Source organism: Rhynchophorus ferrugineus, unplaced genomic scaffold (assembly GCF_030347505.1).
Source record: "Rhynchophorus ferrugineus isolate W39M unplaced genomic scaffold, kcgeb_rfMv2 rfM665, whole genome shotgun sequence".
Taxonomy (NCBI): Eukaryota; Metazoa; Arthropoda; class Insecta; order Coleoptera; family Curculionidae; genus Rhynchophorus; species Rhynchophorus ferrugineus.
The window spans coordinates 2,501-25,000 of NW_027473242.1; the positions used below are offsets into that span (position 1 = coordinate 2,501).

A 22,500-nucleotide genomic window follows, 5' to 3' on the forward strand; every position below is an offset into this window, starting at 1 on the left:
TGCTTGCTGCTCTCTTGGCTTGTGGAGGTGAGGTGGACTGGTATAGAGTGCATGCTGCTACTGCTGCTCATTGTAGTAGTAATAAAAAAGAGCTCTGTACAGTTGTACTGCTTGTGATGGTTCATATAGCCATTGCAAGTGGTGTATAGCTGTGCGGAGCTCTTTTTTTTTTTTCAAAGTCCTTTTTTTGGACTTTGAATTTTTTTTTAATTAGTTTAGAAGAGAGGTTTCATGATAGTGATACTTTGCGACTGAAAAAAGCGCGTAGTCTCTGCGTGGTGATTCAATGAAAAAAAATTATGCGAAAATTGCAAGAAATAAAAAAGTTACGAAAAATTATGTTTATGAGCTGACGCCGGTAAGACTTAAAGGGAATTTATAGAAAGTTCTCTTACTTCGGGGCTACAGGCTGCTTGACGCACGTTTCTCTCGCAAAAGCTATGCCGCGCTGCCGTGCAATGAAGAAACTGAAATGTTCATTGAAGAGATATGTTGTCGCTCTTATTTTGCAAGAGCAATTTTTTTTGTCAGCGAAACGCTTTATTGAGTGTATAATTGTTTCTGAGACTTTGTGCGCAATATTCAATCCGTTTTTAATAAATTTTTTTAAATAACAAGCGATATTCATGTTCCACACAATTGTTTTCAGCAAAAAAAAACACATATTACGGCAAAGTCGCTGAAGTTTATAGCTACACCCGCCGTTGAGTTTATTAAAAAAGTAAAGCGCTCAAAAGTTCCGCCTATACTTGCTGATTATAAAGCAAAAAGAATTTACGAAAATCGCAAGAAATAAGAAAGTTACGAAAAATTATATTTATGAGCTGACGCCAGTTAGACTTAAAGGGAATTTCTAGAAAGTTCTCTTACTACGGGCCTACAATCTGCTTGATTGACGCTTTCTCGCAAAAAACTACGCCGCGCTGCCGTGCAATGAAGAAACTGGAATGTTCATTGAAGAGATGTGCTGTCGCTGCTATTTTGCAAGAACAATTTTTTTTTGTCCACAAAAAGCTTTGTTGACTGTATAATTGTTTCTAAGACTTTTTGCGCGACATTCAATGCACTTTTAATGAAAAAAAAATTGAATAAGAAGCGTATTCATGTTCCACGCAATCGTTTGTATCAAGAAATACATATTGCGGCAAAGTCGCTGAAGTTTATAACTACACCCGCCGTTAAGTTTATTAAAAAAGTAAATTGCTCAAAAGTTCCGCCTATACTTGCTGATTATAAAGCAAAAAGAATTAAACAAAAATCGCAAGAAATAAAAAAGTTATAAACTGTTTGTGAGCTAGCGCTGCAAATTGCAAAAAGTTACTTGCACTTATCTGCTTTCTTGCTACGGCCGCAAAAACGAGTTATTATCTCTATTACATCTAAACTACACTATTTAGCTTTGTCGTTTAGAATATTTGCGAATATTCTATTTAAACGCTATTACTCATTGTAAAAAAATCATCTAAACCTACGTATACATACATATATGTATGTGCATACATACATGTATGTATGTATGTATGCATTGCTTATTTTTATACGCAGCGCATATTGTCATCAAATGACATCCATGTTATTACCAAGAGTGCGATAGAAAATATTTTGTTTAAATTTTAACACTTATTGCAAAAAGCATGTTTGCCTACGTACATACATATATGTATGTGCATACATACATGTATGTATGTATGCATTGTATATTTTTATGCGCAGCGCATATTGTCATAAAATCACACCCATAATATTTGAGAATATTGTATGTAAACTCTTTAACTTATTACATAGTGATAAACATGTATATACATGATTACTTGCTAGCGAACAAAGTTATCTTATCAAATTCCGAAAAGCAAGCAGCCTGCAACATCGTATTTATCATTCTGTTGTCATCCCGCCGTCTACATTCTATGTATTGTGTGTTGTTGTACTTGCGTTTATTTTGTTATGAATGTGTGTTTGTGTTTAAGATCAATTGTAAGTCTCTTCTGTAGCTGCTAGACTTTTTACTCAGCATTTCCTCTTCAAAATTCCTTGCGTTTGTGATATTTTACTTGCAATTATTACATGCGTGCATATGCAGTTCTCACTATAAATGTACTGCAAGTATATGCAATTATTTGTTCTTATGCAGTTAATTTGCTATATAAATCTAAGTTGAGCATATGTATGTATTTGGATTCGTTGCGGCTGCATGCATGTATGTATGCATGTACATATCTACATAGATGAATGCAGTGCATATGTATAAGAGGTAATAATTCTGCTTGTATTTGATTTTTTGATTGTTACATTAATAATTTTTTATTGTGTTTTACTATTAAAGAAAAAAGAAAATCGGAACCTTATGTTTCACAGTAAGTATTGCCATTTTAAATCGTATATTATACAGTTCTCATTTTTATGAATGCCGTTAAAAATACATGTGCAACAAAGAAGGTGATGCAAAAGTTGTATTTCTTGTTGAAGAGCATTGCTTGATTAAGACTTCAACGTTACCAACTAGTTATGATAACCATGATTGTATGGCTAATAAACAGGTGGCCTGCCTGTATCAAAACAGCAGATGTCGCATGACATTAGTGGGAAGTACAGATAACGTATACAGTATATTGTATTCCTGCCACTTTTAAAAGTTGCATAAATGAACCACTGACTCAGCGTATAAAAATGTATTAGAAGAATTGTACTATAAAGTAACTGCATTTGTGATGTGAGTGGTTGTTATAAATTCCAAATAAGAATAAATACGCAAACAAAAATCAACAGGAACGTGAAAAAGTTAAAATAATCAGTAAAATAAGTTGAAATAATCCGCGAAATAAGGTGAATTATTCCGCGAATTAAGTTAGTTGCAGCGACAACAACAAACACTATTAATGAACAGTTTAATGTTATCTGTGCATGCAGCGTAGCTTGTAGCGAGAAAAAAACACGGCCCTCTAAGCGGCCGTGGCGAGCTACGAAGAGATTTATGCGCAACCACCTATTTTGCTAAAAAGTGCGCTAGCTCAAAAACACATTTTTGTTTATAACTTTCTTATTTCTTACAGTTTTTACATAATTTTTTTTGCGTTGTAATCAGAATCCATAGGCGGAACGTATCTAGGTTTTACTTTTTTCATTAAATCAAATTCCGACAAAATTCCAGACTTGCCCGAGTTTGTCGCAATAAAAACATTTTATCGATTAAACGACTGTCTTCAAGCTGATTATCACTTCATTTTTTAGAGTCAACATTTTATCATTAAAAGCGCATTAAATGTCGCACAAAAAGGCTTATAGACAATAATATATTGAATTGAGTGTTTTGTTGCTACGAAGAGAATTTTGCGCCACCGCCTATTTTGTCAAAAAATGCGCTAGCTCAAAAACACATTTTTGTTTATAACTTTCTTATTTCTTACAGTTTTTACATAATTTTTTTTGCGTTGTAATCAGAATCCATAGGCGGAACGTATCTAGGTTTTACTTTTTTCATTAAATCAAATTCCGACATAAATACAAACTTGCCCGAGTTTGTGACAATAAACATATTTTATCGATTAAACGATTGTTTTCAAGCTGATTATCACTTCATTTTTTAGAGTCAACATTTTATCATTAAAAGCCGATTAAATGTGGCACAAAAAGGCTTATAGACAATAATATATTGAATTGAGTGTTTTGTTGCTACGAAGAGAATTTTGCGCCACCGCCTATTTTGTCAAAAAATGCGCTAGCTCAAAAACACATTTTTGTTTATAACTTTCTTATTTCTTACAGTTTTTACATAATTTTTTTTGCGTTGTAATCAGAATCCATAGGCGGAACGTATCTAGGTTTTACTTTTTTCATTAAATCAAATTCCGACATAAATACAAACTTGCCCGAGTTTGTGACAATAAACATATTTTATCGATTAAACGATTGTTTTCAAGCTGATTATCACTTCATTTTTTAGAGTCAACATTTTATCATTAAAAGCCGATTAAATGTCGCACAAAAAGGCTTATGAACAATGCTAAATTCGATATAGTGTTTTGTTGCAACGGGCGAAAATTTTTTTCCGTAAAATAAGAGTGAGCCGCAACGGGCGATTTTTTCAATGGACATTTCAATCTTTCCATTGCACGGCAGCGAGTGTTGCCTGTTGCGCGAGAAACGGCCGCTGAGCTGCGGTGGCGAGCTATGAAGAGAACTGTGCGCAGCCGCCTATTTTGTCAAAAAATGCGCTAGCTTAAAAACACATTTTTGTTCATAACTTTCTTATTTCTTACAATTTTTACATAATTTTTTTTGCGTTGTAATCAGAACGTGTAAGCGGAACGCCTGCATGCTTTACTTTTTTCATTAAATCAAATTACGACATAAATACAAACTTGCCCGAGTTTGTCACAATAAACATATTTTATCGATTAAACGACTGTTTTGAAGATGATTATCACTTATTTTTTTAGAGTCAACATTTTATCATTAAAAACGGAATAAATGTCGCACAAAAAGGCTTATAAACAATACTATATTCGATATAGTGTTTTGTTGCAACGGGCGAAAAAGTGTTCCCTAGAATAAGAGTGAGCCGCTACGGGCGATTTTTTCAATGGACATTTCAATCTTTCCATTGCACGGCAGCGCACTGTGGCCCGTAGCGCGAGAAACGGCCGCTGAGCTGCCGTGGCGAGCTATGAAGAGAACTATGCGCAAACTGTCCTTTTAGCAACGGCGGCCTTAGTTCAAAACACTATTGTTCATAACTTTTTTATTTCTTACAATTTTTTCAAAAATCTTTTTGCCTTATAATTTGTAAGCATAGATGATACTTTTGACCGCTTTAATTTTTTCATAAACTCAAAAGCGGACGTAGCAACTAAGTATTAATATTTCACTTATTTTGTCACAATAGAAGCGTTTATAAATGTGTAAAAGAACGTAAAACGTGCATAATAATACATTTTGTAAACATAATGTTTAATAAATGAAAGCAGTTTAAAAGTTGTTAAAAGTTGTGCGAAAAGGCTTAGCAGCACTAATATGTTCAATGGGGAGTGCTATTGTAGCGAGCGAAAAAGTGGCTTTCAATATTATTTTCAGCTGCGCCAGCGAGCGCCTTCAATGAAGAGGTATAAAGCTCCATTGAACGTAGCGCAGTGGCCGTAGTTGTTTGCAGCGAGAGAAAGCAGCCGTAGCGAGCGAGCGAATGAAACAACTCACTGTCGCATTGTTTGTACTGCAATAGCGGCTTGCAAACCTTTGTCACCGTATTTTTTTTATTTTTGAGAAATTTGATACAATTTTTTGAAGTAATAGACAGCATTAGTACCTGTAACTTTTGTGTGTTTTAGATTTTTAATAAATACAATAGCGGACGAAATACAAGCGTTTAAAGTTTTCCATTGTAGACTCACTGAAATGCAGCTCACAAGCGCGCGCTTAGCTAAGAGGAGCGACGACACAGAGCAGCCGCCTTGCACGCATGCGGAGTACGGCTCACGACGCGAGCTGTCGGAGTGATACGCGCGCCGCCGCTGCTAAAGGGAGCCCTATAGACTCCCGCGCGCGTGTTTAGAATGGAAAAAAATTAATAACTTTTTTTCTGCTGTAAAATTTCACGCACGTTTTTTTGCCGAATAATCAGCATATCCTAGCACTGCGACGTATGTAAAGAAAAGTTTAAAAAGGTTTTGCTAAAGTAGTCAAATTTATGAAAAACTGTTCAAAAACCAGGGCAAGCTCGAAAACGCTGTGGTAAAACCGACCTATACCTTAACACAGGGGGACTCTGATAGGCTCCCGAACAACATGGCGATCGTTGGCGTGTAAGGAGAAATCCGCACGGCGGCGTTGTCGTTGGTCCGCTACTAGCAAGGCGCGGGCTGACGCATCGCAACACCTCAAGTCCTTGCTACGCGAGTCAATGAAAACTCGTTAAATGCCCTTTGGGCTGATGGCGCGCGGCTTAGAAATAGGTCGCGCGCTGTAATAGGCAACTAAGCTTTGAATGAAGTATGACTATTGTGTGAGTGTTATATTTATATAATACGAGCACATTGTCATAGAAAGCCGTGCAGTTTGCTTTATATATGGGGCAAAGCGAATTACTATTGGCAATATTTTGTGATATATATATTTCCTACCACGATGAATCACAAAGCCAATATAAGGGTTCGCTAGCAAATTTGTACAAAAAGGTCTTTTGAAAAGACGGGACTCACTTGATACAACAAGTGTTGTCTAATATAAGGCTTTCAAAAAATGAAATGGCTGCAGCATACAAACTGCCTTGCCTTTCAAATCAAATTCCTTTATTGGATTTTGAAGAAAACTGGTTGATCCTGCCAGTAGTCATATGCTTGTCTTAAAGATTAAGCCATGCATGTTTAAGTTCATACCTTTGAATGGTGAAACCGCGAATGGCTCATTAAATCAGTTATAATTTCATGGGATGTGATTTGTTAATTGGATAACTGTGGTAATTCTAGAGCTAATACATGCCTGAATCTTCTACGGTCACTGACTGTTGGAAGACGCTTTTATTAGACATAAAGCTGCCGGTTTGCAGTTTATCTGTAGCTGGGCACATAAAACGTGATGACTCTGTATAACTTTGCCGATCGCTTAGGCCTTTGAGCCGGCGACAATTCTTTCAAGAGTCTGCCCTATCAACTTTCGATGGTAGGATAGTGGCCTACCATGGTGGTAACGGGTGACGGAGAATTAGGGTTCGATTCCGGAGAGGGAGCCTGAGAAACGGCTACCACATCTAAGGAAGGCAGCAGGCGCGTAAATTACCCAATCCCGGCACGGGGAGGTAGTGACAAAAAATAACAATGCGAGACTCATTAGAGGCTTCGTAATTGGAATGAGTACATTCTAAATCCTTTAACGAGGAACTATTGGAGGGCAAGTCTGGTGCCAGCAGCTGCGGTAACTCCAGCTCCAGTAGCGTATATTAAATTTGCTGCAGTTAAAAAGCTCGTAGTTGAAACCTGGTGCCCAGAAGAATAGTCACCTTTGTGTGGCGCCTCTTTCTGTGGTACATCCTGGGTGGCTGTCTGTCGTCCGCTTTATTGCGGGCTTCGGGTGGCCATCATATATCACTCTGATAAACTTTGGTTGCTCAGAGATGGCCTTGTGCCTATAAATTCTTGCATGGAATGATGGAATAGGTTGTTGTTCCGTTTGTGGCTTTTGGAATCGACAAGATGACCAAGAGGAACAGGCGGGGGCATTTGTACTGCGACGCTAGAGGTGAAATTCTTAGACCACAGCAAGACGAACTACTGCGAAAGCATTTGCCAAGAATGTTTTCATTGATCAAGAACGAAAGTTAGAGGTTCGAAGGCGATCAGATACCGCCCTAGTTCTAACCATAAACTATGCCAACTAGCAATCCGCCTGAGTTGTTTATTTGACTCGGTGGGCAGCTCCGGGAAACCCTAGTACGGTTCCGGGGGGAGTATGGTTGCAAAGCTTAAACTTAAAGGCATTGACGGAAGAGCACCACAAGACGTGGGTCGTGCGGCTCAATTTGACTCAACACGGGAAAACTCACCTGGTTAGGACACTGAGAGGATTGACAGATTAAGAGCTCTTTCTAGATTCTGTGAAAAGTGGTGCATGGCCGTTCTTAGTTCTTGGAGCGATCTGTCTGCTTAACTGCGATAACGAACGAGACTCTAGCCTATTAAATAGACGTACTGTCCGCAGAGTACGGTATGAATCCTTCTTAGAGGGATTAGTTGCTTTCAGCAACGAGAAACAGAGCCATAACAGGTCTTTATGCCCTATAGATATCCAGGGCCGCACGCGCGACACACTGAAGGAAAAAGCGCGTAGTTTTCCCTTGTTTGAGAGAACTGGGTAACCTCGTGAAACTTCTTCATGATTGGGATAGGGGATTGCAATTGTGCCCCTTGAACGAGGAATGCCTAGTAAACACTAGTCATCAGCTAGTGTTGATTACGTCCCTGCTCTTTGTGCACACCGCCCGTCGCCATAACCGATTGAACGGTCTAGTGAGGCCATCTGATTGATTCTTTTTGTGGCCTTTGGTTGCGAGTAGAGTCGAGAAGATGACCAAACCCGGCCGTTTAGAGGATATGAAAGTCGTAACAAGGTTGCCGTTGGTGAACCAGCGGCAGGATCATTAAAGTTTACATTTATGTAAGCTTGAATATGTACCACCCAAATAGAGAAAGGCATGTGAGCTTTTCTTGAAATGGAAAAGGTGGATTTGATTGCACTACGGCCTCGAGCATTTAATTATGTTCGCTGGCTTCGGCTGTCTTTTAGCGAGACATCAATATAAATAGCGGATCTCTGTACTTATCCTTATGAAAAAGGAGAAAGTTAGAGAACTGTATGAACTGTTTCATTGACTTGTAAAAGAGACAATGATCGGTTGACTATTAGCGGATCTCTCATGTGGAGAGAACTGTATGAACTGTTTCATTGACTTGTAAAAAAGACAATGATCGGTTAAAGATATATATTGATGTTGATGACCTTAGAGAAAGTCGAAAAACCCATTTGACAACTCTTAACAGTGGATCACTCGGTTTTCGGTTCGATGAAGAACGCAGCAAGCTGCGATACTTAGTGTGAATTGCAGGACACACTGAGCACTTTATCTTTGAATGCACATTGCGGCCTCGGGCTCTGCCCGCAGGCTTCGTCTGTCTGAGGGTCGAATCATATATCAAGCGGACCTTTTGCTGTATGAATGTCCTTTCTAATGCGTCTATTGTGGGACTGAGGTGTAGCCTATACGTTCCTTGTACAACGGTAATCGTAAAGCAAGCGATGGTACGTTGTATGAGAGAAATGTCGCTCGCCTTCCTACTTTTGAGATGCAGTTTGTAAAGGCGCTCTTGCAGTAGAGTAGTCTGTATTGACTGTTTCATTGACTTGTAAAGAGACAATGATCGGTTTAATGAGATAGTTTGAACGTCACCGAGTGAGGTTCAACTATACACACTTATCTGACATAAATTGATGTCGACCTCAGATCAGTCGAGATTACCCGCTGAATTTAAGCATATTATTAAGCGGTGTAAAAGAAACCAACAGGGATTTCCTTAGTAGCTGCGAGCGAAAAGGAATTTAGCCCAGCGCTGAATCCCGCGTTGTAATGACGTTGGGAAATGTAGCGTATGAGAGCGAATGCTCCGCTTGTGTCGAGAGTGACGCAAGTCTCTTTGAGGGGGGCTTGTCCCGGAGAGGGTGCTAGGCCCGTATCTGTCACGAACGACCTCGGAATGTTTGCTCTCGTGAGTCGGGTTGCTTGAGAGTGCAGCCCTAAGTGGGTGGTAAACTCCATCTAAGGCTAAATATTCCCGAAAAACCGATAGCGAACAAGTACCATGAGGGAAAGTTGAAAAGAACTCTGACGAGAGAGTTCAACAGTACGTGAAACTGTTATGAGTAAAACGGGTGGGCCCTCGAAATCCGATGATAGAGTAAGTCACGCCTAATACGGTTCTTGCGTGGTGCCTTATGTGTTGGCTCTTTATGGGCTGGCCTGGGTGCTACGTTAAGCGTGCCGTTGTTTGGTCGGCATTTTACTCTGTCGGTAGGGCGTCGCAACCGATAAGGTTCTTAAAAAGCGCTTTGAGAGCTTGTATGGAGGTTACGCTTTACAGTCCTTGTGATTGTACGAAGCGTGCATTGCCTGCGAGTTTGAATGAGTCGCTACCTTATCGTGGAACAGTTTGAGACCTTTAGTGGTTTCAGTTTCACTCTTCAAACGCAAGTTGGCCGGAAGGGCTTTGTACTTGTGAGTTGTTCCACTCTCGGGTGGGCTGCTTGCAGGTGCTGGTCTGTTGTAGCTGGTCGACTGTTGCTGAGTGGTAACCGTTCGCGGCGAGTAGGTCGGTAACCCACCCGACCCGTCTTGAAACACGGACCAAGGAGTCTAACATGTACGCAAGTCATTGAGCTTACTAAACTCAAAGGCGAAATGAAATGTGAAGGCTCTCTTATGAGAGTTGAGACGTGATCCTTGGTGCTAAGTCACCGAGGCGCAGCGTCTGCCCGTCCATTTGGCATTGTCTAAGGGGCGGAGCAAGAGCGTACACGTTAGGATCCGAAAGATGGTGACCTATGCCTAGTCAAGATGAAGCCAGAGGAAACTCTGGTGGATGTCTGAAGTTATTCTGACGTGCAAATCGATAATCTGATCTGGGTATAGGGGCGAAAGACTAATCGAACCATCTAGTAGCTGGTTCCTTCCGAAGTTTCCCTCAGGATAGCTAGCACTCATAAATGCAGTATCATCCAGTAAAGCGAATGATTAGAGGCCTTGGGGCGTATGTAGTCTCAACCTATTCTCAAACTTTTAATGGGTGAGAAGCCCGACTTGCTTGATTGAAGTCAGAGCGAGTTATGAAAGTGCCTAGTGGGCCATTTTTGGTAAGCAGAACTGGCGCTGTGGGTTGAACCAATAACTGAGTTAAGGTGCCCGATACGAGCTGCAAATGAGAACCCATTAAGGGTGTTAGTTGCTGAAGACAGCAGGACGGTGGCCATGGAAGTCGGAATCCGCTAAGGAGTGTGTAACAACTCACCTGCCAAAGCAACTAGCCCCAAAAATGGATGGCGCTCAGCGGTGAACCTATACTCAACCGCTGTTGACGGATGACTGTATTGTCGTAAGTCTCAGCGAGTAGAAAGGCCGCAGTGGTGGCGTAGAAGCGTAAAGCCGTAAGGTTGCGTGGAGCCGCCCCTGGTGCAGATCTTGGTGGTAGTAGCAAGTACTCAATTGAAAACCTTGAGCACTGAAGTTGGGGATGGGTTCCATGTGAACAGTAGTTGATCGTGGGTCAGTCGGTCCTAAGGGACGGGCTAATGCCTTTATAAAGCAAGTAGATTTCCTGAGGATTGTATAAACTTGCATGACCCAAAAGGGAATCGGGTTAAAATTCCCGAACCTGGACACGGAGATAGCCTCTTCGGAGGCCAAGCGGTAACGCAAACCAGCTCGGAGACGTCGATGAGAACCCCGGGGAGAGTTTTCTTCTCTTTTTAAGTGGTTCTAATCCCTGGAAAAGGTTCGCCCTGAGATAGGGATAAGGTCACATAAAGCTGCGCGTCTCTTGCGTAGTCCGGAGCGTCCTCATTGGCCCTTGAAAAGCCGACCAGGTTAGTTATTTTCGTGCCAGACCGTACCCATATCCGCAGCAGGTCTCCAAGGTGAAGCCTCTAGTGACTGGAACAATGTAGGTAAGGGAAGTCGGCAAAACGGATCCGTAACCTTGGAACAAGGATTGGCTCTGAGAGCTGGATCGGTTGGGCGGAGAGTCGAAGCCTTACTGGACCTGGACTGGACTGGGCAATGCTTGCTTCGTAAGAGGCTTGCTAGCTTGGACCGGCAAAGGACTGGTTTGGCCTAAGCTTTTCGTTTTTGCTTTTGAGGGGTTCGCCTCTTGATTGTCAATATCGGCCGATGGATAACAGCTGACTCAGAACTGGCACGGACTCCGGGAATCCGACTGTTTAATTAAAACAAAGCATTGCGATGGCGGGTAAACCGTGTTGACGCAATGTGATTTCTGCCCAGTGCTATGAATGTCAAAGTGATGAGATTTACAGAAGCTCTGGTAAACGGCGGGAGTAACTATGACTCTCTTATGGTAGCCAAATGCCTCGTCATCTAATTAGTGACGCGCATGAATGGATTAACGAGATTCCCACTGTCCCTATCTACTGTCTAGCGAAACCACAGCCAAGGGAACGGGCTTGGATTGAACGGCGGGGAAAGAAGACCCTGTTGAGCTTGACTCTAGTCTGACTTTGTGAAGAGACATAGGAGGTGTAGCATAAGTGGGAGGTGGCTTGCTGCCGACAATGAAATACCACTACTCCTATTGTTTCTTTACTTACTCAATGAAACGAAGAGCGCTCTTAATGAGCACCCTTCTGGCGCTAATCGTGGCTTTCACGTCATGTGATTCGCTTCGAGGACAGTGTCAGGTGGGGAGTTTGGCTGGGGCGGTACATCTGTCAAAAGATAACGCAGGTGTCCTAAGGCCAGCTCAGCGAGAACAGAAATCTCGCGTGGAGCAGAAGGGTAAAAGCTCGCTTGATCTTGATTTTCAGTACGAATACAGACCGGGTAACCGGGGCCTGTCGATCCTTTTGTTTTTAGGAATTTTAAGCAAGAGGTGTCAGAAAAGTTACCAGAGGGATAACTGGCTTGTGGCGGCCAAGCGTCCATAGCGACGTCGCTTTTTGATCCTTCGATGTCGGCTCTTCCTAACATGGCCTTGCAGAAGTGGCCAAGTGTTGGATTGTTCACCCACTAATAGGGAACGTGAGCTGGGTTTAGACCGTCGTGAGACAGGTTAGTTTTACCCTACCGTTTACGGTTATTGCGATGGAAATCCTGCTTAGTACGAGAGGAACCGTAGGTTTAGACAATTGGTTCACGTGCTTGGTCGAAAGGCCAATGGTGCGAAGCTACCATCCGTGTGATTATGACTGAACGCCTCTAAGTCAGCATCACATCCAGATGCAATGATATTGTTGTGTCAGAGCGTTTGCAGGCGATACTAGAGCTTGTAATAGATGTCGAAAGGCATACTACGCAAGTTCGAATACGCCGCAAAGAGTAAAGCACTAGGTGCCGGTGTAACAGCCGGTGCTGCTTCAGGCCAAATATACTGGCGAATGCTAAGACACCAAATCGTCTGTAGACGACCTATTTACCGGTCAGGGTGTTGTACTTAGTAGAGCAGCCACCATACTGCGATCTATTGAGACTCATCCTGTGACTGGTGGTTTGTTTGCCAATGGCAAGCAAGCCAAGAGACCCTCTCTAGGTCTCGGTCTGCCTAGCTCTCTTTTACAGGCTAGACTGGCTTTGCTACAATGTAGTAGGCTGGTTTTGGCTTGTAGTAGAGGTGTTGGTTGGACTGTGATAGAGAGCGGACTCCCCTATAAAGAGACTGCCTTTGTGCTGGTCTGCTTTTGCTTTTGCAAGCTGAGTATTAGTAGTAGTTGGCTTTGCTACTTTGTAGTAGGCTGCTTGCTGCTCTCTTGGCTTGTGGAGGTGAGGTGGACTGGTATAGAGTGCATGCTGCTACTGCTGCTCATTGTAGTAGTAATAAAAAAGAGCTCTGTACAGTTGTACTGCTTGTGATGGTTCATATAGCCATTGCAAGTGGTGTATAGCTGTGCGGAGCTCTTTTTTTTTCAAAGTCCTTTTTTTGGACTTTGAATTTTTTTTAAATTAGTTTAGAAGAGAGGTTTCATGATAGTGATACTTTGCGACTGAAAAAAGCGCGTAGTCTCTGCGTGGTGATTCAATGAAAAAAAAATTATGCGAAAATTGCAAGAAATAAAAAAGTTACGAAAAATTATGTTTATGAGCTGACGCCGGTAAGACTTAAAGGGAATTTATAGAAAGTTCTCTTACTTCGGGGCTACAGGCTGCTTGACGCACGTTTCTCTCGCAAAAGCTATGCCGCGCTGCCGTGCAATGAAGAAACTGAAATGTTCATTGAAGAGATATGTTGTCGCTCTTATTTTGCAAGAGCAATTTTTTTTGTCAGCGAAACGCTTTATTGAGTGTATAATTGTTTCTGAGACTTTGTGCGCAATATTCAATCCGTTTTTAATAAATTTTTTTAAATAACAAGCGATATTCATGTTCCACACAATTGTTTTCAGCAAAAAAACACATATTACGGCAAAGTCGCTGAAGTTTATAGCTACACCCGCCGTTGAGTTTATTAAAAAAGTAAAGCGCTCAAAAGTTCCGCCTATACTTGCTGATTATAAAGCAAAAAGAATTTACGAAAATCGCAAGAAATAAGAAAGTTACGAAAAATTATATTTATGAGCTGACGCCAGTTAGACTTAAAGGGAATTTCTAGAAAGTTCTCTTACTACGGGCCTACAATCTGCTTGATTGACGCTTTCTCGCAAAAAACTACGCCGCGCTGCCGTGCAATGAAGAAACTGGAATGTTCATTGAAGAGATGTGCTGTCGCTGCTATTTTGCAAGAACAATTTTTTTTTGTCCACAAAAAGCTTTGTTGACTGTATAATTGTTTCTAAGACTTTTTGCGCGACATTCAATGCACTTTTAATGAAAAAAAAAATTGAATAAGAAGCGTATTCATGTTCCACGCAATCGTTTGTATCAAGAAATACATATTGCGGCAAAGTCGCTGAAGTTTATAACTACACCCGCCGTTAAGTTTATTAAAAAAGTAAATTGCTCAAAAGTTCCGCCTATACTTGCTGATTATAAAGCAAAAAGAATTAAACAAAAATCGCAAGAAATAAAAAAGTTATAAACTGTTTGTGAGCTAGCGCTGCAAATTGCAAAAAGTTACTTGCACTTATCTGCTTTCTTGCTACGGCCGCAAAAACGAGTTATTATCTCTATTACATCTAAACTACACTATTTAGCTTTGTCGTTTAGAATATTTGCGAATATTCTATTTAAACGCTATTACTCATTGTAAAAAAATCATCTAAACCTACGTATACATACATATATGTATGTGCATACATACATGTATGTATGTATGTATGCATTGCTTATTTTTATACGCAGCGCATATTGTCATCAAATGACATCCATGTTATTACCAAGAGTGCGATAGAAAATATTTTGTTTAAATTTTAACACTTATTGCAAAAAGCATGTTTGCCTACGTACATACATATATGTATGTGCATACATACATGTATGTATGTATGCATTGTATATTTTTATGCGCAGCGCATATTGTCATAAAATCACACCCATAATATTTGAGAATATTGTATGTAAACTCTTTAACTTATTACATAGTGATAAACATGTATATACATGATTACTTGCTAGCGAACAAAGTTATCTTATCAAATTCCGAAAAGCAAGCAGCCTGCAACATCGTATTTATCATTCTGTTGTCATCCCGCCGTCTACATTCTATGTATTGTGTGTTGTTGTACTTGCGTTTATTTTGTTATGAATGTGTGTTTGTGTTTAAGATCAATTGTAAGTCTCTTCTGTAGCTGCTAGACTTTTTACTCAGCATTTCCTCTTCAAAATTCCTTGCGTTTGTGATATTTTACTTGCAATTATTACATGCGTGCATATGCAGTTCTCACTATAAATGTACTGCAAGTATATGCAATTATTTGTTCTTATGCAGTTAATTTGCTATATAAATCTAAGTTGAGCATATGTATGTATTTGGATTCGTTGCGGCTGCATGCATGTATGTATGCATGTACATATCTACATAGATGAATGCAGTGCATATGTATAAGAGGTAATAATTCTGCTTGTATTTGATTTTTTGATTGTTACATTAATAATTTTTTATTGTGTTTTACTATTAAAGAAAAAAGAAAATCGGAACCTTATGTTTCACAGTAAGTATTGCCATTTTAAATCGTATATTATACAGTTCTCATTTTTATGAATGCCGTTAAAAATACATGTGCAACAAAGAAGGTGATGCAAAAGTTGTATTTCTTGTTGAAGAGCATTGCTTGATTAAGACTTCAACGTTACCAACTAGTTATGATAACCATGATTGTATGGCTAATAAACAGGTGGCCTGCCTGTATCAAAACAGCAGATGTCGCATGACATTAGTGGGAAGTACAGATAACGTATACAGTATATTGTATTCCTGCCACTTTTAAAAGTTGCATAAATGAACCACTGACTCAGCGTATAAAAATGTATTAGAAGAATTGTACTATAAAGTAACTGCATTTGTGATGTGAGTGGTTGTTATAAATTCCAAATAAGAATAAATACGCAAACAAAAATCAACAGGAACGTGAAAAAGTTAAAATAATCAGTAAAATAAGTTGAAATAATCCGCGAAATAAGGTGAATTATTCCGCGAATTAAGTTAGTTGCAGCGACAACAACAAACACTATTAATGAACAGTTTAATGTTATCTGTGCATGCAGCGTAGCTTGTAGCGAGAAAAAAACACGGCCCTCTAAGCGGCCGTGGCGAGCTACGAAGAGATTTATGCGCAACCACCTATTTTGCTAAAAAGTGCGCTAGCTCAAAAACACATTTTTGTTTATAACTTTCTTATTTCTTACAGTTTTTACATAATTTTTTTTGCGTTGTAATCAGAATCCATAGGCGGAACGTATCTAGGTTTTACTTTTTTCATTAAATCAAATTCCGACAAAATTCCAGACTTGCCCGAGTTTGTCGCAATAAAAACATTTTATCGATTAAACGACTGTCTTCAAGCTGATTATCACTTCATTTTTTAGAGTCAACATTTTATCATTAAAAGCGCATTAAATGTCGCACAAAAAGGCTTATAGACAATAATATATTGAATTGAGTGTTTTGTTGCTACGAAGAGAATTTTGCGCCACCGCCTATTTTGTCAAAAAATGCGCTAGCTCAAAAACACATTTTTGTTTATAACTTTCTTATTTCTTACAGTTTTTACATAATTTTTTTTGCGTTGTAATCAGAATCCATAGGCGGAACGTATCTAGGTTTTACTTTTTTCATTAAATCAAATTCCGACATAAATACAAACTTGCCCGAGTTTGTGACAATAAACATATTTTATCGATTAAACGATTGTTTTCAAGCTGATTATCACTTCATTTTTTAGAGTCAACATTTTATCATTAAAAGCCGATTAAATGTCGCACAAAAAGGCTTATGAACAATGCTAAATTCGATATAGTGTTTTGTTGCAACGGGCGAAAATTTTTTTCCGTAAAATAAGAGTGAGCCGCAACGGGCGATTTTTTCAATGGACATTTCAATCTTTCCATTGCACGGCAGCGAGTGTTGCCTGTTGCGCGAGAAACGGCCGCTGAGCTGCGGTGGCGAGCTATGAAGAGAACTGTGCGCAGCCGCCTATTTTGTCAAAAAATGCGCTAGCTTAAAAACACATTTTTGTTCATAACTTTCTTATTTCTTACAATTTTTACATAATTTTTTTTGCGTTGTAATCAGAACGTGTAAGCGGAACGCCTGCATGCTTTACTTTTTTCATTAAATCAAATTACGACATAAATACAAACTTGCCCGAGTTTGTCACAATAAACATATTTTATCGATTAAACGACTGTTTTGAAGATGATTATCACTTATTTTTTTAGAGTCAACATTTTATCATTAAAAACGGAATAAATGTCGCACAAAAAGGCTTATAAACAATACTATATTCGATATAGTGTTTTGTTGCAACGGGCGAAAAAGTGTTCCCTAGAATAAGAGTGAGCCGCTACGGGCGATTTTTTCAATGGACATTTCAATCTTTCCATTGCACGGCAGCGCACTGTGGCCCGTAGCGCGAGAAACGGCCGCTGAGCTGCCGTGGCGAGCTATGAAGAGAACTATGCGCAAACTGTCCTTTTAGCAACGGCGGCCTTAGTTCAAAACACTATTGTTCATAACTTTTTTATTTCTTACAATTTTTTCAAAAATCTTTTTGCCTTATAATTTGTAAGCATAGATGATACTTTTGACCGCTTTAATTTTTTCATAAACTCAAAAGCGGACGTAGCAACTAAGTATTAATATTTCACTTATTTTGTCACAATAGAAGCGTTTATAAATGTGTAAAAGAACGTAAAACGTGCATAATAATACATTTTGTAAACATAATGTTTAATAAATGAAAGCAGTTTAAAAGTTGTTAAAAGTTGTGCGAAAAGGCTTAGCAGCACTAATATGTTCAATGGGGAGTGCTATTGTAGCGAGCGAAAAAGTGGCTTTCAATATTATTTTCAGCTGCGCCAGCGAGCGCCTTCAATGAAGAGGTATAAAGCTCCATTGAACGTAGCGCAGTGGCCGTAGTTGTTTGCAGCGAGAGAAAGCAGCCGTAGCGAGCGAGCGAATGAAACAACTCACTGTCGCATTGTTTGTACTGCAATAGCGGCTTGCAAACCTTTGTCACCGTATTTTTTTTATTTTTGAGAAATTTGATACAATTTTTTGAAGTAATAGACAGCATTAGTACCTGTAACTTTTGTGTGTTTTAGATTTTTAATAAATACAATAGCGGACGAAATACAAGCGTTTAAAGTTTTCCATTGTAGACTCACTGAAATGCAGCTCACAAGCGCGCGCTTAGCTAAGAGGAGCGACGACACAGAGCAGCCGCCTTGCACGCATGCGGAGTACGGCTCACGACGCGAGCTGTCGGAGTGATACGCGCGCCGCCGCTGCTAAAGGGAGCCCTATAGACTCCCGCGCGCGTGTTTAGAATGGAAAAAAATTAATAACTTTTTTTCTGCTGTAAAATTTCACGCACGTTTTTTTGCCGAATAATCAGCATATCCTAGCACTGCGACGTATGTAAAGAAAAGTTTAAAAAGGTTTTGCTAAAGTAGTCAAATTTATGAAAAACTGTTCAAAAACCAGGGCAAGCTCGAAAACGCTGTGGTAAAACCGACCTATACCTTAACACAGGGGGACTCTGATAGGCTCCCGAACAACATGGCGATCGTTGGCGTGTAAGGAGAAATCCGCACGGCGGCGTTGTCGTTGGTCCGCTACTAGCAAGGCGCGGGCTGACGCATCGCAACACCTCAAGTCCTTGCTACGCGAGTCAATGAAAACTCGTTAAATGCCCTTTGGGCTGATGGCGCGCGGCTTAGAAATAGGTCGCGCGCTGTAATAGGCAACTAAGCTTTGAATGAAGTATGACTATTGTGTGAGTGTTATATTTATATAATACGAGCACATTGTCATAGAAAGCCGTGCAGTTTGCTTTATATATGGGGCAAAGCGAATTACTATTGGCAATATTTTGTGATATATATATTTCCTACCACGATGAATCACAAAGCCAATATAAGGGTTCGCTAGCAAATTTGTACAAAAAGGTCTTTTGAAAAGACGGGACTCACTTGATACAACAAGTGTTGTCTAATATAAGGCTTTCAAAAAATGAAATGGCTGCAGCATACAAACTGCCTTGCCTTTCAAATCAAATTCCTTTATTGGATTTTGAAGAAAACTGGTTGATCCTGCCAGTAGTCATATGCTTGTCTTAAAGATTAAGCCATGCATGTTTAAGTTCATACCTTTGAATGGTGAAACCGCGAATGGCTCATTAAATCAGTTATAATTTCATGGGATGTGATTTGTTAATTGGATAACTGTGGTAATTCTAGAGCTAATACATGCCTGAATCTTCTACGGTCACTGACTGTTGGAAGACGCTTTTATTAGACATAAAGCTGCCGGTTTGCAGTTTATCTGTAGCTGGGCACATAAAACGTGATGACTCTGTATAACTTTGCCGATCGCTTAGGCCTTTGAGCCGGCGACAATTCTTTCAAGAGTCTGCTCTATCAACTGTCGATGGTATATTATATGTTTACCATGGTTGTAACGGGTAACGGAGAATTAGGGTTCGATTCCGGAGAGGGAGCCTGAGAAACGGCTACCACATCTAAGGAAGGCAGCAGGCGCGTAAATTACCCAATCCCGGAACGAGGAGGTAGTGACAAAAAATAACAATACGGGACTCTATTGAGGCTTCGTAATTGGAATGAGTACATTCTAAATCCTTTAACGAGTACCTACTGGAGGGCAAGCCTGGTGCCAGCAGCTGCGGTAACTCCAGCTCCAGTAGCGTATATTAAATTTGCTGCAGTTAAAAAGCTCGTAGTTGAAACCTGGTGCCCAGAAGAATAGTCACCTTTGTGTGGCGCCTCTTTCTGTGGTACATCCTGGGTGGCTGTCTGTCGTCCGCTTTATTGCGGGCTTCGGGTGGCCATCATATATCACTCTGATAAACTTTGGTTGCTCAGAGATGGCCTTGTGCCTATAAATTCTTGCATGGAATGATGGAATAGGTTGTTGTTCCGTTTGTGGCTTTTGGAATCGACAAGATGACCAAGAGGAACAGGCGGGGGCATTTGTACTGCGACGCTAGAGGTGAAATTCTTAGACCACAGCAAGACGAACTACTGCGAAAGCATTTGCCAAGAATGTTTTCATTGATCAAGAACGAAAGTTAGAGGTTCGAAGGCGATCAGATACCGCCCTAGTTCTAACCATAAACTATGCCAACTAGCAATCCGCCTGAGTTGTTTATTTGACTCGGTGGGCAGCTCCGGGAAACCCTAGTACGGTTCCGGGGGGAGTATGGTTGCAAAGCTTAAACTTAAAGGCATTGACGGAAGAGCACCACAAGACGTGGGTCGTGCGGCTCAATTTGACTCAACACGGGAAAACTCACCTGGTTAGGACACTGAGAGGATTGACAGATTGATAGCTCTTTCTTGATTTGGTGGATGGTGGTGCATGGCCGTTCTTAGTTCTTGGAGCGATCTGTCTGCTTAACTGCGATAACGAACGAGACTCTAGCCTATTAAATAGACGTACTGTCCGCAGAGTACGGTATGAATCCTTCTTAGAGGGATTAGTTGCTTTCAGCAACGAGAAACAGAGCCATAACAGGTCTTTATGCCCTATAGATATCCAGGGCCGCACGCGCGACACACTGAAGGAAAAAGCGCGTAGTTTTCCCTTGTTTGAGAGAACTGGGTAACCTCGTGAAACTTCTTCATGATTGGGATAGGGGTTTGCAATTATTCCCCTTGAACGAGGAATGCCTAGTAAACACTAGTCATCAGCTAGTGTTGATTACGTCCCTGCTCTTTGTGCACACCGCCCGTCGCCATAACCGATTGAACGGTCTAGTGAGGCCATCTGATTGATTCTTTTTGTGGCCTTTGGTTGCGAGTAGAGTCGAGAAGATGACCAAACCCGGCCGTTTAGAGGATATGAAAGTCGTAACAAGGTTGCCGTTGGTGAACCAGCGGCAGGATCATTAAAGTTTACATTTATGTAAGCTTGAATATGTACCACCCAAATAGAGAAAGGCATGTGAGCTTTTCTTGAAATGGAAAAGGTGGATTTGATTGCACTACGGCCTCGAGCATTTAATTATGTTCGCTGGCTTCGGCTGTCTTTTAGCGAGACATCAATATAAATAGCGGATCTCTGTACTTATCCTTATGAAAAAGGAGAAAGTTAGAGAACTGTATGAACTGTTTCATTGACTTGTAAAAGAGACAATGATCGGTTGACTATTAGCGGATCTCTCATGTGGAGAGAACTGTATGAACTGTTTCATTGACTTGTAAAAAAGACAATGATCGGTTAAAGATATATATTGATGTTGATGACCTTAGAGAAAGTCGAAAAACCCATTTGACAACTCTTAACAGTGGATCACTCGGTTCTCGGTTCGATGAAGAACGCAGCTAGCTGCGATACTTAGTGTGAATTGCAGGACACACTGAGCACTGAATTTTTGAACGCATATTGCGGCCTCGGGCTCTGCCCGCAGGCTTCGTCTGTCTGAGGGTCGAATCATATATCAAGCGGACCTTTTGCTGTATGAATGTCCTTTCTAATGCGTCTATTGTGGGACTGAGGTGTAGCCTATACGTTCCTTGTACAACGGTAATCGTAAAGCAAGCGATGGTACGTTGTATGAGAGAAATGTCGCTCGCCTTCCTACTTTTGAGATGCAGTTTGTAAAGGCGCTCTTGCAGTAGAGTAGTCTGTATTGACTGTTTCATTGACTTGTAAAGAGACAATGATCGGTTTAATGAGATAGTTTGAACGTCACCGAGTGAGGTTCAACTATACACACTTATCTGACATAAATTGATGTCGACCTCAGATCAGTCGAGATTACCCGCTGAATTTAAGCATATTAATAAGCGGTGGAAAAGAAACCAACAGGGATTCCCCTAGTAGCTGCGAGCGAAAAGGAATTTAGCCCAGCGCTGAATCCCGCGTTGTAATGACGTTGGGAAATGTAGCGTATGAGAGCGAATGCTCCGCTTGTGTCGAGAGTGACGCAAGTCTCTTTGAGGGGGGCTTGTCCCGGAGAGGGTGCTAGGCCCGTATCTGTCACGAACGACCTCGGAATGTTTGCTCTCGTGAGTCGGGTTGCTTGAGAGTGCAGCCCTAAGTGGGTGGTAAACTCCATCTAAGGCTAAATATGCCCGAGAGACCGATAGCGAACAAGTACCATGAGGGAAAGTTGAAAAGAACTCTGACGAGAGAGTTCAACAGTACGTGAAACTGTTATGAGTAAAACGGGTGGGCCCTCGAAATCCGATGATAGAGTAAGTCACGCCTAATACGGTTCTTGCGTGGTGCCTTATGTGTTGGCTCTTTATGGGCTGGCCTGGGTGCTACGTTAAGCGTGCCGTTGTTTGGTCGGCATTTTACTCTGTCGGTAGGGCGTCGCAACCGATAAGGTTCTTAAAAAGCGCTTTGAGAGCTTGTATGGAGGTTACGCTTTACAGTCCTTGTGATTGTACGAAGCGTGCATTGCCTGCGAGTTTGAATGAGTCGCTACCTTATCGTGGAACAGTTTGAGACCTTTAGTGGTTTCAGTTTCACTCTTCAAACGCAAGTTGGCCGGAAGGGCTTTGTACTTGTGAGTTGTTCCACTCTCGGGTGGGCTGCTTGCAGGTGCTGGTCTGTTGTAGCTGGTCGACTGTTGCTGAGTGGTAACCGTTCGCGGCGAGTAGGTCGGTAACCC

The 22,500-nt window shown here is 40.8% G+C and overlaps 2 non-coding genes and 2 pseudogenes across 2 annotated transcripts; all 4 read left to right on the forward strand.

Annotated features, from left to right (window-relative positions):
* Window positions 1–8,513: 8,513 nt before the first annotated feature.
* LOC143206384 (5.8S ribosomal RNA) lies at window positions 8,514–8,668 on the forward strand. Its single transcript, XR_013008355.1, has one exon. It is a non-coding gene; the product is annotated as a 5.8S ribosomal RNA (ribosomal RNA).
* Window positions 8,669–8,977: 309 nt separating this feature from the next.
* LOC143206381 (uncharacterized) lies at window positions 8,978–12,761 on the forward strand (annotated as a pseudogene).
* An 8,393-nt stretch (window positions 12,762–21,154) lies between these two features.
* On the forward strand, window positions 21,155–21,309 carry LOC143206380 (5.8S ribosomal RNA). Its single transcript, XR_013008354.1, has one exon. It is a non-coding gene; the product is annotated as a 5.8S ribosomal RNA (ribosomal RNA).
* A 309-nt stretch (window positions 21,310–21,618) lies between these two features.
* LOC143206382 (uncharacterized) overlaps window positions 21,619–22,500 on the forward strand; it is a 3,787-nt pseudogene continuing 2,905 nt past the window's right edge.